Below are 13,469 nucleotides of genomic sequence, written 5' to 3' on the forward strand. Positions count from 1 at the left end.
TTATAGAACTTCAAGTGGTATTCGGCCTATTCCTTGTATAAAATTTGCATACCACTAAGTGCTTATGTAAAAATGAAGCACTAATCATTTAGAATATAACGTTAACGTTATATACAGGCACAGTAATGCTTTGTCCAACTTATTTCTCAAAGGTAGCCTTTTTTAATCAATTTTAGAAAATAAGAACCTGTTTCCAAATTTTAGGCTAAATAGGTTCTTATAAAAATGGGGTCTAATTTGTAAATTTTAGTCTAACGGGTTCTTAAATGTTAGGTTCTTACTCGTGGGTTTGTACTGCATTGCTGTATATTTTTCCGAGTCTTGCAGTATTTTGGCGAGCCCGAAGGGTGAGTCAAAATACAAATGACGAGTAAAAATTGTACAGCGGTACTACAAACCAAAATATCCAAGAGATTTGTTATCCAACGATTTCTTTCCCCAAAATCCTGTCTTGCCACGTTTGTTAATCTATCGCGCGGTCGGGAGGAATGAGTCGAGTACAAATATCGTGAGATAATTGTACTCGTTTTGCTCGTTATTTCACTTATTTGTACTATACGAAGCAGAGTTGGATAATAATAATAAACTGTCGTTGTTGTTTATGGCAAATTCAAGTTGACAAGCCAAGACAATAAAGAAACGTATGACCTCAAGAAGGATGTCTTGATTACGAACCAAATTCACCCAAAGATCATAACACAGAATGTGCAACAATACTAAGGAGAATATTTATTCTGATCCTAGCATTTGTGAAATCGCTGCAGCATTTTAATGTATATAGACGTCCCATGAAATAGTCTAAAATCTTACTATTTGCTGGTTTTTTTTTCTGAACAAATTAACGTTTTCTTTTATAAAAGTATTCAAAATAGTGCATAATTAGCTATTCCGTTTAATGATGTAATAAAGTTGCTGTTGTGTATTCTCTATGTTATACTTGGGTATTACTGGTGATTTTTTAGTAATATGGAAATTTACGTAACGCCAAAATGATTATTTTATGCTTCTTTATGCGTTACTCAGCGATATTTATTCTTTCTGCGCCCATTGCCTTGGTTGAGCTCGGTTTGTTGGGTAGAGATATGACATAACATATTCTGCCATCTTTTGGCCACCGAGGTGGCCGTTTATTTTCAAATGAAGCTTAGTCTAAATGAAACTGTTCCCAGCAAAGGTAAGGGGATACCTGAACACATGCTAATAATCTTTTTCTGTGAGAAACAGTAAGAGTGGAAAATGTTGACTTCGCCTTAAATGCTTCGATGCCAAGAGGCTTAATATAGCTCCTCTCTGTCTTATACCGAGGGTTAATGCTGAAAGATGTTATTTCTATCACCTGACCGGAAGCCCCAACAGTTTCATTGTTGCGTTCGACGAAGGAGGGCGCAAGCCTAATTTTGTTTTTGCGTCCTGTGTCTTTTGAGTTGGTATGCCTGTGTACTGTTATGCGGAATGAATTGAGCCGCTTGCGCGCGCAGATGTAAGAACGCCAGATTGCCCCCCCCCCCCCCAAACTTGATTTTTGCAGGGGCAAATCTCGGCGGGGAAACTGGTAGCCACAGATAGCCTCGATCTCATGCAAAACAGGATGGCGCCCCAAACTGAGCTCAGAAACATTATTTTGCTTGGAAAAAGGGCTAAAAACGTGTGCCCAAAGTTGTAATTTTGCCGAAAATGTCGTGGAGAACATTAAAGGGTTATCATCCAAGGCAGCAGAGTTGTTTTCAGCCAACGAACATCATAAAAAGAGTGGAAATCGAGTAAGTCGATGCGTTGTTTTGTACGGAGATCGTTCGTAGGTAAACCAGCGTGTTTTCCGGCAATTCATGTTGCACAAAACTACAAATTCTTAGAATTGCATGCATCAAGAGTGGGTATAATGCGGATAATAATTGTTTTATTACTGCTTTGAATTTTGTGATATTTCGTTTATCCTAGAAACACTAGTCGTTTTGACGAGGAAATCGTTGTATATTGAATGTTCAGCATGCGTGTAGTGGATTACTGGTGAATTATGTCTGTATTTTTAAGTACTTTGTGACATTTTGTGGAACTTCGTGAAATGAAAATATTTCCCGAAGTTTGTGGAAGTTTAAATCTCGTTTAGTGCTAAACGATAACAAGTCAAGTGAAATAAATAAATAGTTTTGTGTACATAATTATGCTATTCATTCTATGTTCTTTTGGCTCGTCACACAATCTTTCTCACACATATACTCCTCGCGTTAAGTGAGGTATAAGCATAGTAATTAACTTTGGTATAAGGCATACTACTTGTAGGCCGACCATGTCAGTTTTTTGCCACTACCTGCTTACCTTGGTCTATTTTACCTATAGGTCGAACGCACTCCCCTAATCTCTGATCACTACTAGTTCATAAGGTGCATAAAACCATTTATTTGATAAATAAATTTCTTTTATAAGAGTTTTCACTGGCGTGACAGTGATAAGTCACGACAGTGAGAGCCCTGCAGTTGTCAAATATTTCTCTTTCTAATAATTTTCAATTTCCTTCTTTTGTCTTTATGACGATTATCTTTTCGATATTTTAAGAACATGTTTTTACCATCTTTTTGCCTTTGTTAAAACGTGTTGACATTGTGGTTACGAGTGTTCTTCTGATTGGATAGTAGCCCCTGCTGTGTAAATAGTTCGCATCGAATTTAAAACAATACCGTTTCGTTTCTTAGAAAACGAAACAAAAAAAGTTTGCTGCAAATTTCGTCTTCTGGGTCACAATACAAGCTCCACAAACAATTGCAGTTTAAGCTTTCCGTTTTTTTTCGAAAATGATTCACAACCCAAACTATTGTCCTGTGCAGAGCCTGTGAAGATTGTAGCGTGAGGAAAAAGACAAAATGGATCTCAGCTGTTCCTCTTAAACAAATATACTCAAATCTAATAACAAACAGAAGATAATGGCCTACTTAGCGTCGGTCCAAAAGCATTAAGTGACAAAAAAACACATAAATGGCACGAACTCAAACATTCGTGATCAAGTGACACACAGCTGATGTGTGTCCACAAGAGACTTTCATCATGATTTTAGATCGTGAGTGGAGAACCAAACTAGAAATAAGAAAGAGCAAACCTAGCTATGCTATGCTGGCTTTGGCTTGTTACTAAAGTCAGTAAATCATTATGTATTCTTTTTTCGATGTATATATATATATTTTTAGTAGTACTGGACTCTTATCCAGATGAAGCCTCATTTTTAACTGTGTATCGCCTGTTCATATTGGTATTCTTAGAAAAATAGCATGCCACCGGCAAACGGCCAGTGCTTGGTTCAAACAAGACAAAAAAAATATCTCCTGCTAAGGTAGACCTTTATAACTTAATTTAATGCTTATATTCTCAATGACAGAATTTACTTACGCGGACGTGCTAATTCACATTCACGAAAAGGAAAGCGTGTCACAACTTGCAGCTGAAATCATGCACAACATTATAGCAAAGCTAAAAGATGACATTCCGTTTAACGTATTAATGAAACTAAGGAAATATTTCTAACCAACGCCATTGCCAGCAAGAAAAAAAATAGATAAAATAATAAGCTAGTGTGCTTGTTGACTCACAAATCTGATTAAGAAAGGGGCTGAAAATAGTTTCACCTTGAAAATATTGTAGTCGAGAATCGTGATAACGTATTGGTAAAAGTGCTAGTTTGGTTTTGATTTGATAAATATAGACTGTGTGTAGCCAGGTTTATAAACACAGCATGTTTTGAAACTCATCGTTAAAAGCAATTAGCAGGCTCAGTTTTGCTTGATAAATACAGGCGCATTGTTCTCGCAGCTTTTAACAAGAAGTTTTGGCAGTTTAATTAATCGCTCAAATTATGACAATGGCTAAGTTTCTTGCAATGGCGAGGCTTTTTCATTTTCTTTTTTACCATTAATTGGTCTTCTTTAACGCACTTTGATGTTTAGCATTGTAGATAATGGAAAAGAATGTAGTCCGGTTGTTAACACACCAAATCTCTTCAAGAACTTCTAAAATAATTTTTAAACAAGAATAAAACAATCTAGTATCCAGGAGTATCACTATCTGTTAGGTCTAATGTCTTTTGACGTTTATATCTTTGTTCAGGCGGAATCTCAAATAAAAATGTGACAAAAATCAAAAGACGAATGTTTGGTTTTATGCCATTGGACAGATCTACAACGAAAAAAAAGTCGTTCTAGCGAACAAAATCGATCATTGTTCAAGGAAGAAATTCAGTTCAGCTTTAAACAGCAAGACGTAAGTATGGTTTTTGTTGTTTTTAAAATCGTTTTGATGCTGCATCTAACGTGTGCGATATCCTGTTTTATATATTTTGTAGCTTTTGCTTTCGTTATTACGACCCAGGCGCTGAGTTAACGTTCTTGGCAACGAAAGTGATATACACATCTATTCAGAGATTTTTTTGTATTTTACATTTGCAACTGAAAATTTCAAAAAGCCAGGAAAACGCCGCACTCATTACCTGATGCGAACAGGCACTTGGGGAAGTAGAAAGAAAGCCTTTTAAAGAACCTTAAACTCCATGTTAAGGAAATAAAATTATCTTTTTTTGAGTCAGAATTGTTTGAAACATTTTCCATGTTAATTCAGGGATACACTGCCTCTCGATATTTTCTAATACAAATTAAAAAATTCATATTCACAATTTTTAATAGCTCAGAAAATAATACCTCTGATTGATATTTTATCTGCTTGTTAATGTTATTCATTCGCAGACTTTCATATCACGCGAAGAATTATGGACTTCAAGTTGATTTTGGGTGTTATGATGCTGTTGGCACTCCCGCTCAGCGCAGAGTCGGGTAAGAGTATTCTTTATTTCTGTTCTTAGTCAGATTAAAACAATGTCACAGGGATTTTGTAATTTTTTTGGCCTAACCTGTTCTGAAATAAGTGGTAGGCAGCAACCTATGAAAAATATAAACTTACCTTTAGTTGCGGATAGAAATCAAGCTACGGCTATAAATATCGATTTTAATTTATGAAGACGCGCGGAATCAACTTGAAAAAATAACCCTTAGATATTTCAAGTTGGAATCCATTTCCATCCGAGCCATCCGCAGCCAAAGACGCTTGTTAATAGTTTCAGCGCTCTAATATAGCAATTAAGTTAATAAATGGACTATTATTTTTTTGGTTTCCTGCGACACAATCATAAATGTTGACGTTCAAAACAAAACTCGTTCAAAACTCTGGTAATAAACGTGAGAAAGCCCCTTTAAGATCGTAGACAAATCGCAATTCCATATTTTTATATGGTACAAACAGGCCGTGGAATTAGGTGCCATACTTAATTTTTCACAACTTTTGCGCTTCTGTGCGTTTTGGCATATTACATATTAATAAACAGTTACCGTATTTATTCGATTAAGCGCCCAACCTCGAATAAGCGCCCACCTTAAAGGTATGAAAAGTTTATAAGCGCCCAGCCTCGAATAAGCGCCCACCCATACCTCCTAGAAAAAAACTGAAGTGCACAAGAGGACTATTGATTGACTAAGTACTACTAGGAGACTTCCCCAAAGACCGAGTGATCTTAGCATTTTATAGAAACTTTCAGAAAATTCTGCTTTGATACATCTTCTTGTATTATTATTATCTATTATTTTGTTGCAAAATAAACTTACTACTTGATGAAAATGGTAAAAATTTAATAAGCGCCCAGTCTCAAGGTCCAAAAATTTAATAAGCGCCCAGACTCAAGGTCCAAAAATTTAATAAGCGCCCAGGGCGCTTAAACGAATAAATACAGTAATCCTTGTTTTGGAATTGCGAGAATCTGTTTCGTGTTGTGGCGCATTAGGAATATCTGACAAAGGGGATCACGCCACTCTTAACTCCCTTATATTTTAGATCCCTGTGGTTCCTGCAAGGTTAAATTGTAAACCCTACAGTAAAATACAAAAATATTATGCGACAAAAATACATACGTTCAATGCAGCAAAGGGAAGTTTAAAAGAGACATCAAAAACAAAAAGTTTGAAGAGACCTTACGTTCGATTAAGAAACAACGGAGGGTTGTTTGGTAATAAAAAAAATTAATGCAAATGTTTTATCGCCGTTTAATCCAAAGCAGCTGCGTTCCCTATACATTCTGCTCCTGTATATCCAGAGTCCCTGTATATCAAGTGTTCCCTGTATATCCAGTGTTCCCTGTATATCCAGTGTTCCCTGTATATCAAGTGTTCCCTGTATATCCAGTGTTCCCCTGTATATCCAGTGCTCCCTGTATATCCAATGTTCCCTGTATATCCAATGTTCCCTGTATATCCAATGTTCCCTGTATATGCAGTGTTCCCTGTATATCCAATGTTCCCTGTATATCCAGTGCTCCCTGTATATCCAGTGCTCCCTGTATATCCAGTGCTCCCTGTATATCCAGTGCTCCCTGTATATCCAGTGCTCCCTGTATATCCAGTGCTCCCTGTATATCCAGTGCTCCCTGTATATCCAGTGCTCCCTGTATATCAAGTGCTCCCTGTATATCAAGTGCTCCCTGTATATCCAGTGCTCCCTGTATATCCAGTGCTCCCTGTATATCCAGTGCTCCCTGTATATCAAGTGCTCCCTGTACAACCCAGTGTTCCCTGTATAGTGCTTCCTGTATATCCAGTGCTCCCTGTATATCCAGTTGACCCTGTATATCTGGTGTTCCCTGCATATCCAGTGTTCCCTGTATATCCAGTGTTCCTTGTATATCCAATGTCCCCTGTATATCTAGTGTCCCCTGTATATCTCGTGTTCGCTGTATGCCCACTATTGCCTAGATCTTTGTATATCCTGTGTTCTCTGCATATCCTGTGTTCGCTGTACAGCCTGTGTTCCCTGTATACCCAGTGTTCCCTGTATATCAAGTGACCCCTGTATATCCAGTGTTCCCTGTATATCCAATGTTCCCTGTATATCCAGTGTTCCCTGTATATCCAGTGTTCTATGTATATCCAGTGTTCCCTGTATATCCAATGTTCCCTGTATATCCAGTGTTCCCTGTATATCCAGTGTTCCCTGTATAACCAGTGTTCCCCTGTATATCCAGTGTTCCCTGTATATCCAGTGTTCTATGTATATCAAGTGTTCCCTAAATATCCAGTGTTCCCTGTATATCCAATGTTCCCTGTATATCCAGTGTTCCCTGTATATCCAATGTTCCCTGTATATCCAGTGTTCCCTGTATATCCAGTGTTCCCTGTATATCTAGTGTTCCCTGTATATCCAGTGTTCCATGTATATCTAGTGTTCCCTGTATATCCAGTGTTCCCTGTATATCAAGTGTTCCCTGTATATCAAGTGTTCCCCTGTATATTTAGTGTTCCCTAAATATCCAGTGTTCCCTGTATATCTAGTGTTCCCTAAATATCCAGTGTTCCCTGTATATCCAGTGTTCCCTGTATATCCAGTGTTCCCTGTATATCTAGTGTTCCCTGTATATCAAGTGTTCTATGTATATCCAGTGTTCCCCTGTATATCCAGTGTTCTATGTATATCCAGTGTTCCCCTGTATATCCAGTGTTCCCTGTATATCCAGTGTTCCCTGCATATCCAGTGTTCCCTGTATATCCAGTGTTCCCTGTATATCCAGTGTTCCCCTGTATATCCAGTGTTCCCCTGTATATCCAGTGTTCTATGTATATCCAGTGTTCCCTGTATATCCAGTGTTCCCTGTATATCCAATGTCCCCTGTATATCCAGTGTTCCCCTGTATATCCAGTGTTCTATGTATATCCAGTGTTCCCCTGTATATCCAGTGTTCCCCTGAATATCCAGTGTTCCCTGTATATCCAGTGTTCCCCTGTATATCCAGTGTTCACTGTATATCAAGTGTTCCCTGTATATCAAGTGTTCCCTGTATATCCAGTGTTCCCTGTATATCAAGTGTTCCCCTGTATATCCAGTGTTCCCTGTATATCCAATGTTCCCTAAATATCCAGTGTTCCCTAAATATCCAGTGTTCCCTGTATATCCAGTGTTCCCTGTATATCCAGTGTTCCCTGTATATCTAGTGTTCCCTGTATATCAAGTGTTCTATGTATATCCAGTGTTCCCCTGTATATCCAGTGTTCCCTGTATATCCAGTGTTCCCTGTATATCCAGTGTTCCCTGTATATCCAGTGTTCCCTGTATATCTAGTGTTCCCTGTATATCCAGTGTTCCCTATATATCTAGTGTTCCCTGTATATCCAGTGTTCCCTGTATATCCAGTGTTCCCTGTATATCCAATGTTCCCTGTATATCCAGTGTTCTATGTATATCAAGTGTTCCCTGTATATCCAGTGTTCCCCTGTATATCCAGTGTTCCCTGTATATCCAGTGTTCTATGTATATCCAGTGTTCCCTGTATATCCAGTGTTCCCTGTATATCCAATGTCCCCTGTATATCCAGTGTTCCCCTGTATATCCAGTGTTCTATGTATATCCAGTGTTCCCCTGTATATCCAGTGTTTCCCTGTATATCCAGTGTTCTATGTATATCCAGTGTTCCCCTGTATATCCAGTGTTCTATGTATATCCAGTGTTCCCCTGTATATCCAGTGTTCCCCTGTATATCCAGTGTTCCCCTGTATATCCAGTGTTCCCTGTATATCCAGTGTTCTATGTATATCCAGTGTTCCCTGTATATCCAGTGTTCCCTGTATATCCAATGTTCCCTGTATATCCAGTGTTCTATGTATATCAAGTGTTCCCTGTATATCCAGTGTTCCCCTGTATATCCAGTGTTCCCTGTATATCCAGTGTTCTATGTATATCCAGTGTTCCCTGTATATCCAGTGTTCCCTGTATATCCAATGTCCCCTGTATATCCAGTGTTCCCCTGTATATCCAGTGTTCTATGTATATCCAGTGTTCCCCTGTATATCCAGTGTTCCCCTGAATATCCAGTGTTCCCTGTATATCCAGTGTTCCCCTGTATATCCAGTGTTCACTGTATATCAAGTGTTCCCTGTATATCAAGTGTTCCCTGTATATCCAGTGTTCCCTGTATATCAAGTGTTCCCCTGTATATCCAGTGTTCCCTGTATATCCAATGTTCCCTAAATATCCAGTGTTCCCTAAATATCCAGTGTTCCCTGTATATCCAGTGTTCCCTGTATATCCAGTGTTCCCTGTATATCTAGTGTTCCCTGTATATCAAGTGTTCTATGTATATCCAGTGTTCCCCTGTATATCCAGTGTTCCCTGTATATCCAGTGTTCCCTGTATATCCAGTGTTCCCTGTATATCCAGTGTTCCCTGTATATCTAGTGTTCCCTGTATATCCAGTGTTCCCTATATATCTAGTGTTCCCTGTATATCCAGTGTTCCCTGTATATCCAGTGTTCCCTGTATATCAAGTGTTCCCTGCAGGGGGGGCCAAAGACTCGCGGATTTTTCGTATCACAATCATCGCCGGTAATTTGACGTCACATCCGGTCAAAAATGGGCAAAAATGTCGAGCACATCGTCTCCGCGAATCGTCGAAAATAATTTTCAAGTGGACGTGTTTGTTTCGTTTTTTTGAAGTGGACAGCCTCAATTAATTTTGGTCCATGCAGTCGAGGGAGGTTGTAGGGACATTGCTTCGACTATTTGTGGACAGATGTCGGTAAAAGAAATAGCTTTACTACAAAATTGAGGACAAATAACGACGATGTACTTTTGTATCATGGCGGAAAAGTTTGCTTACTCCAAATAATTGTCCTGCCAACTTTTGGATCTAGCATCACGGATGTAGCAAAAGTGATTATTTAAATAGCCTATTCGGTTGACAACACTACGGATCAAACACTGGTGGTTATAGTTTACAGTGGCTATAGCGGGAATATCATTATCACAAGCCTTGAAGTTAAAATTTCGAGCGAGTTATCTCTGCAAGACGTCGAAAAGAAGTTTGTAGCAGGCATGTTTTCTTCGTATTTCTGAACTGACAGTTCTTGTGATTTTGTACTGTGGAACGGAGACAGGTTGCAGATTAATTGCTTTGACCATCGTAGGAAAGATTTTGACTTCAGATGCAGTTTAAGGGCTGTTTGAAGGGAAATGACTGAGACCTGCGGAGAGCGAAGTGCTGTGTAATGGCGGACAATTTCACATTCGCAAAACACGAGTCGCTCCAACTTTTGGACCTAGCAATAACTAATGCGCGGCAATTGTTAAGTGAAATAGCCTATTCTGTTTACTAGGCTATGTATGAATTACTGGTGGGTTTAGTTTGTAGTGTCTACCTCGGCGATATCATTATCACAGGCCTTGAAGTTTGAGAGGTCGGTATCACTGGAGATCACTGGAGGCGTTTTTGTTCTATAAACTAGTGTGCACGTGTTCAGGAAAATAGACAACTTACAAACTGCGTGCATTCTGAAGGTTGGTACTCTATTTCTTACATTTTGTATTGAACATTATATTGGTTCCAATGAGACTAATGTATGTATAATTGGTCTCTGTGGTCATCAGTTGTTTATTCTTTACTGCGGCTAACAATATGGTTTCTTTCTGACACCTGGGGGGCGACCCTGGGGGCCGAATTCGAATACTTTGTTTTGAGATTTTTTAAATCAGATCAGTTCATCTGTTAAGGTTAATTGCAGTTTTATTAACTGTGGCATTAACAATTAATTGTTGACCCCCTGGAGGCACTGGGGTGTGGAAGATAATAAGAACTAATCAAACAAAAAAAATAATTATAGAAACAGAAGCTCAGTTTAGCTTAAGTAAAGAGGATGGATAACATCATGCTATCGACAACTAGCTAGTATATAAATTATTCACCAGCTGTTAGTCGGTAGTTTAATTTGTCTTTTAATTTAACGTTAACACTCATTATAAGAGCTGGAAAGGGCTAGAAACTGTTTTGAGCCTCCTAAACAGAAATCATTATATATCCTTGGAGGCAAAACAATTGCACAAACCTATAGTAATTTAATTTAGCACTGGGCTGAAAGAGAATTAATTTTCTTAATTATTTTATTGTTGTAAATATTTGTATAATCACTTTATGTAATTTGAGATTGACATAAAGATTGATACCAAATAATTGTCACATGGCTCAGTAATTGTAGAGCTACTTATTCAAATAATTCTTGACCTGTTTCTAAAATCTACTCAAGCTGGTTAAGAGGAGCTACATTTTAATCTGTTTTGAACCATTAAATACAGTTTTCTGAAAGGGTTTCACTCTGACAAAGCAACTAACAATTATTGAGTACTTGGCCAAACTTGTCTGACCATGTCCATGGGTAATGTGCTACTAACCCATTCTGATTAAAAGTATTGTATTTTTACATAAGTGAACTTATTACATAAGTGAACTTATTTCCGTTAGAGAAACTGCTGGAAGACATTACCTGCGTTCCAACAATGGTTTACGCCTTAATTATAGCCAAAGTAAATCACTCGCAACGCTTGGGGATCGCTCTTTTCATGTGGCCGCCCCTAAATTATGGAACGATCTTCCAAGTGAAATAAGAAACATGCCATCTCTGCAAAGTTTTAAGAAAGCCATCAAGACCTTTTTATTTTTAAAAGCTTTTTAATTGTACATTTCTTTTTATAGTCATATACATTTTAATCTTTTTTAGCTTGTGAATTTAAATTTTAAATTTTTAGTTTTTTTAACTATATTGTAATGCGCAATTGAAAATTTAAACCAATGCATCAAACTTAATAAAAAATTCCAGGGTATGGGGGTGGGAGACAGGGTCATAGGGTTAATGTGGGGGGGGGGGGGATATGCATATTTTCTGGAACTACACATTGAAAAGAAATTCTTGTGTAACCTTTTCGGTTATTTTAAGTTTCATATTAAAAACTTGTGAGCAAATATTCATATCCCTTTGGTTCTTAAAATAGTCACTCTTTTGTTCTTTTAATGCATGGAAATTGTATTTCCACACCTTTCCATCAAGGTAGAACCAATCCTTTTCCTTGGCTGCATGCCTTCAATATCTTTAAACGTTTTTCTGCCTGCATTGCCTCCTTAAACATGGTTTTATCTCATGCTAACTCTCCTTTCAGCTTTTAATTCCAATACCATTGGAGTGAGCTGTACAATAAAAAATAAACTGTTTAAACAAAAGAAGGGGACTTCTGTTTGTTAAAATAAAAAAATTCACTTATATTGTTGCAGCTAATGTTTAACTCTATTACTGAGCTACCCAAAAATATCATTCACTATACATCAGGAAAATAAATAATAAATGTAACATGGAGCAGCATTTGTATTTTTGGGTTGTGTGTTGAAGGGTTGTGGTTTTGGGTTTGTAAGTCTTATGCTGTTCTATCAACCCATAAAACAAACACATGCATACACATAAATTAATAAATAAAATGAATTAATTTTGAGATTTTATATTTAGCAAAAAAAGGTCAGTCATTAAGATTTAAAAATGCACAAATAAGAACCAGGCTAGTTAATTAGGAGGTTGAAGTAGGCAACCTGCCTCTCCCCCACCTTTCTTTTTTTTTCTTTGTAACTGGATTTTGTTAGCCAAGGCCAAAGCATTTAATTTTCAATATAGCTTAAAACTTTTTTTTTGCCAAATCAATCATGACAATCAATTTATTAATGTATGTATTTATGCATTTATATCAGAAAATCCTGTTTATATTTTTAAAATTCGTTTCTTAATTTATTTTTTGTTATTTTATTTGTTATTATATCTTCCACTGGCCATACCTAAGTGCCCCAGGAGGTCAAAAATTAATTCTTATGCCACAATTAAAAAACCTGTAAATATATAGATTTAGGCAAGCCTAAAAGCGGAGCTCCCCAGTTAATTATTTTGCACTTTATTGAAACCTGAATTCAAGCCATTGTACAATTTTAAGGCTAAGAATATAATATTCGTTTTATTTTTTTTTTATAAATATTAATATTGTTACTTACTTTTTTTTTTTTACCGTGTCCCGGGGGGGGGGGGGAAGAGGTACTCCCTAAAATTTACTACAGGGGTGTGCCACTGAGTCGCTGAGACTCTGGACCTGTTCCAGAGAAAAACGGCTCAATTTGCGACCCTGTTCCAGACAAACAGTGCAAAATAGGTACCCTGTTCCAGACAATATCCACAATGAAAAATATATGAAGATAGATATAAAAACACTAGCGTACATCACAAAGCACTCACTTGACTTTGTCTGTGGCTTGGAGAAAAACCAATGAGAGGAGCGGAGTTTCATAGCTAAACTTGATAGTGTTCCACAGTCAAAAGGGTGATTTGTATACCCTGTTTCAAAGTCAGAGAGGCAAAAGGCATACCCTGTTGAGCAGCACATACCCGTATAGCCCTTATATGGGAGTACAGTAAAAACCCGCGTGTAAGAACCTAGGAATTTAAGAACCTTCTGGCAAAAATTTGCTTTGTTAATACCCTAAAATATAAGAACCTGTTTAGCCAAACAAATTCCAACAGGTTCTTATAAGTAGTGGGGTTTAACTATTTAATTTATATTTTTTTTACTAAAAAAACAGTTTTTGATGATCAATTAAT

The 13,469-nt window shown here is 37.4% G+C and overlaps 1 pseudogene across 1 annotated transcript in view; it reads left to right on the top strand.

The window, feature by feature from the left end:
- The window catches only part of LOC144651424 (uncharacterized), a 120,865-nt pseudogene that overhangs the window by 63,565 nt on the left and 43,831 nt on the right, over nucleotides 1–13,469 (top strand). Inside the window, exon 2 of the transcript XR_013570313.1 lies at nucleotides 4,725–4,811. The product of XR_013570313.1 is annotated as an uncharacterized LOC144651424 (transcript). The remainder of the gene's footprint in view (nucleotides 1–4,724; nucleotides 4,812–13,469) is intronic.

Source organism: Oculina patagonica, chromosome 4, assembly GCF_052425735.1.
Source record: "Oculina patagonica isolate OP01 chromosome 4, crgOcupat, whole genome shotgun sequence".
Taxonomy (NCBI): domain Eukaryota; kingdom Metazoa; phylum Cnidaria; class Anthozoa; order Scleractinia; family Oculinidae; genus Oculina; species Oculina patagonica.